Consider the following 4,674-nt stretch of genomic DNA (forward strand, 5'->3'; position numbering starts at 1 on the left):
ATTTAGGCCTCATGGGCCTTAGTGGGAGAAGAGGAGGGGCGGCCAGGGCAGCCGCGCGCCCCCTCCCCCTCTAGTCCGAATTGGACAAGGAGGGGGGGGGGCGCCCCCCTTTTCCTTCTCCTCCTTTCTCCCTTCCTTCCTTCTCCTACTCCAACAAGGAAAAAGGAGGAGTCCTACTCCCGGTGGGAGTAGGACTCCCTCCCTGGCGCGCTCTCCTATTCTCTATGTTCGGCAGCAAGTTTTGTTTGAGGCAAGCAAAAGTAATCAAAAGGGCTAAATTTAACGGGACAAAAGTCCCCAAGATCAACCTTGGGAGGTATAGGTTCCTCCTTTGGTCCTTCATAATGCACAACCAATTCATCATTATAAGCATTGTTTTGACAGAACTTTGTGAGACTATATTCAAGAGAATATCCTAGTTCATTATTTCGAACAGACAAATCATCATTAAGTTCAGAAATTCTATCAACTAAAACATTGGTAGGAACCCTTTTTCTAAGATTTTCATTGAAAGCAACATAGTCTAGAGATTGAAAACGCATTATTTCTTCTTGATCAAAGAGGATAGCCTCTATGGGAGGACGGCAAGCGTCCACCCTATAATGCGCAAAGATTTCTTTGGCTTCTTTTATTATGAATCTAAACTCATGAGCCAAAAAGATAGTAGCGGCACGCTTAAAAGAAGAATGCTCAATATTAGAAAATTCCAGAAAAATCCTTTGTATGGAAGGATGCATGTGCATGAATTGTCTTTCAAGTGCAACTACAAGCATGGCAATAGCGTTCGCAAGACTACTAGTTCTGTGAAGGATAGAACTACCCATAGAAGGTAAAGCACCGACATAAGTAAAGAAATCTTGAATAACTCCTTTTCCAATAATATTACCACTACCAACACGGAATTTTTTTGTATGAAAGATGGTAGGTTCTTTAGAAGGAGCATCAGAATTTATCATGATATTATTATTGTCCATATCGACAATAATTTCCCCAACTTCAGACATAGAGGCAGAAGGTAAAGGACTTGACATAACGACAAGCTAGCAAACTAACACAGGAGCAAACAAAAAGGCAAACGGAGAAAGAGAGGGAGGATAGAGAGAGAGAGGGCGAATAAAATGGTAAGGGTGAAGTGGGGGAGAGGAAAACGAGAGGCAAATGGAAAATAATGTAATGCGGGAGATAGGGATTGTGATGGGTACTTGGTATGTTGACTTTTGCGCAGACTCCCCGGCAACGGCGCCAAAAATTCTTCTTGCTACCTCTTGAGCACTGCATTGGATTTCCCCGAAGAGGAAGGGATGATGCAGCAGAGTAGCGTAAGTATTTCCCTCAGTTTTTGAGAACCAAGGTATCAATCCAGTAGGAGGCTACGCTCGAGTCCCTCGTACCTACACAAAAACAATAGCTCAACGCAACCAACGCGCTTAGGGGTTGTCAATCCCTTCATGGTCACTTACGAAAGTGAGATCTGATAGAGATGATAAATAATATTTTTGGTATTTTTTGTATAGAGATGCAAAGTAAAAAGTAAAAGCAAAGCAATAATAAAGTGATGGAGATTGATATAATGAGAAAGAGACCCGGGGGCCATAGGTTTCACTAGTGGCTTCTCTCAAGAGCATAAGTATTCTACGGTGGGTGAACAAATTATTGTTGAGCAATTGACAGAATTGAGCATGGTTATGAGAATATCTAGGTATGATCATGTATATAGGCATCACGTCCGAGACAAGTAGACCGAAACGATTCTGCATCTACTACTATTACTCCACTCATCGACCGCTATCCAGCATGCATCTAGAGTATTAAGTTAAACACAGAGTAACGCCTTAAGCAAGATGACATGATGTAGAGGGATAGTTTCATGCAATATGATAAAACCCCATCTTGTTATCCTCGATGGCAACGATACAATACATGCCTTGCTGCCCCTTCTGTCACTGGGAAAGGACACTGCAAGATCGAACCCAAAGCTAAGCACTTCTCCCAAGAAAAACCAATCTAGTAGGCCAAACCAAACTGATAATTCGAAGAGACTTGCAAAGATAACCAATCATACATAAAAGAATTCAGAGAAGATTCAAATATTATTCATAGATAGACTGGATCATAAACCCACAATTCATCGGTCTCAACAAACACACCACAAAAAGAAGATTACATCGAATAGATCTCCACAAGAGAGGGAGAGAACATTGTATTGAGATCCAAAAAGAGAGAAGAAGCCATCTAGCTACTAGCTATGGACCCGTACGTCTAAAGTAAACTACTCACACTTCAACGGAGGGGCTTGGATGATGATGTAGAATCCCTCCGTGATCGATGCCCCCTCCGGCAGAGCTCCGGAACAGGCCCCAAGATGGGATCTCGTGGATACAGAAAGTTGCGGCGGTGGAATTAGGTTTTTGGCTCCGTCCCCGATGGTTTGGGGGTACGTGGATATATATAGGAGGAAGAAGTTCGTCGGTGGAGCTTCGAGGGGCCCACGAGGTAGGGGGCGCGCCCTAGGGGGGGCACCCTCCTCCCTCGTGACCACCTCGTGGCTTTCTTGACGGAGGGTCCAAGTCTCCTGGATCTTATCTGGTGAGAAAATCACGTTTCTGAAGGTTTCATTCCGTTTGGACTCCATTTGATATTCCTTTTCTTCGAAACCCTAAAATAGGCAAAAAAACAACAATTCTGGGCTGGGCCTCCGGTTAATAGGTTAGTCCCAAAAATAATATAAAAATGGACAATAAAGCCCAATAATGTCTAAAACAGTAGATAATATAGCATGGAGCAATCAAAAATTATAGATACGTTGGAGACGTATCACCGGTACACAATCAGCGCCCCACTCATCAACCGCCGCAACAATGCTCTCCGGTTCAGCAACAGCCACGCCGGCGGGGGCGGGGAGCTCTGCGCCACCTCCGGCTCAAGTTCTGTCTAACTTGTTCGGCGCTTTTGGCAAGATTGATGGCCGCAGAAGTGGACGCAGCAGCCCGAGATCAGCACAATGCCGAGATGGCAAAGGTGAAAGATCAGATAACTCAGGCTAAAGCGGACCTAGCGGCAGAGAATGCTAGGATGGCTACAGAACGGGCCGAGTTGGAAGCTCAGGCCTACCGGCTTAGGCTGGATCATAATGCTTCAGAGGAAGTCATGAGAAGAAGATACCGATCGCATCTCCCGCCGAGAGATGAGTCAAGAAATCTCTTCAACGCGCCAGGAGCAGGAACTAGTAACCAGCCAATATTAAATCGGACGGAGGCGCCAGGAACAGGAGCGCCGGTTCAGCCACGCACCATGGACCCACGTCGTTAGAACAACATTGTGCCACAGTACGTTCCAACACCTCTCGGGCATTACTCCAACCTGTTGGACAACATTGTGGCCGCCGCTTCACGCGTGGCAGCCCTCCCAACCGACGGCGAGTCACCAGTAGCGGTTGAGGCACGACGGGCCAGAGATCTCCTTCAAACAGCTCTAAACCAGCAGCAGGCTTATTCACACAGTCGTGAGAGGATTCATTCCACCCCCCTCCAAGCCGGAGCTACAGCAGGCACGTTGAGGATGAACCGGCCGTGTCAAGCAGTGCACGTCGCCGTAACTCACCGCGGGGGCACAACCCGGCCGGGGGAGGTGCTAATGCGCAGGATGTGGTGGATCATGGTCGCGCACGTCGAGAGGCCGAGTTAGCAGCTCTGCACGGAGCCCGTCAACCTACTCCGGTTCACCCTACCGCTTCAGTAGAGCCAGGTGTGGTGTTCAGTTCCTTAGGGGTGCCGTGTCTCACCCCCGCTTTGCGTAATGTGCGACTGCCCAAGGATTTCAAAGGACCTCGTAAGGTACCCAATTACACCACCGATCTGCAACCAGAGGCATGGGTTGAAAGTTACGAGATGGCAATGGAGATGTTAGATGTGGATGAAGCAGTATGTGCTAAATGCTTCACCATGATGTTGGAAGGAACAACTCGTACTTGGTTGAAGAGCTTACCAACTAATTCTGTCGAATCATGGGCCGAATTGAAGCACCGGTTTATCCAGAACTTTAAAGATACTTGCAAGCAGCCCATGTCAATTGTGGATCTGGCCGCTTGTGTCCAAGAGGATGGGGAGTCTACGACCCATTGGGTAAAGCGGGTGAGGGAGTCCTATATTAGGGGGTATCCGGACAGCCGGATTATATCCTTTGGCCGGACTGTTGGACTATGAAGATACAAGATTGAAGACTTCGTCTCGTGTCCGGATGGGACTCTACTTGGCGTGGAAGGCAAGCTAGGCAATACGGATATGTATATCTCCTCCTTTGTAACCGACCTTGTGTAACCCTAGCCCCCTCCGGTGTCTATATAATCCGGAGGGTTTTAGTCCGTAGGACAACATACAATCATACCGTAGGCTAGCTTCTAGGGTTTAGCCTCTCCGATCTCGTGGTAGATCTACTCTTGTACTACTCATATCATCAAGAATAATCAAGCATGACGTAGGGTTTTACCTCCATCAAGAGGGCCCGAACCTAGGTAAAACATTGTGTCCCCTGCCTCCCGTTACCATCCGCCTTAGACGCACAGTTCGGGACCCCCTACCCGAGATCCACCGGTTTTGACACCGACATTGGTGCTTTCATTGAGAGTTCCACTGTGTCGTCGCCGTAAGGAAGGATGCCTCGTCTTGTTGTTAAAAA

Source organism: Triticum dicoccoides, chromosome 6A (assembly GCF_002162155.2).
Source record: "Triticum dicoccoides isolate Atlit2015 ecotype Zavitan chromosome 6A, WEW_v2.0, whole genome shotgun sequence".
NCBI classification, from domain to species: Eukaryota; Viridiplantae; Streptophyta; class Magnoliopsida; order Poales; family Poaceae; genus Triticum; species Triticum dicoccoides.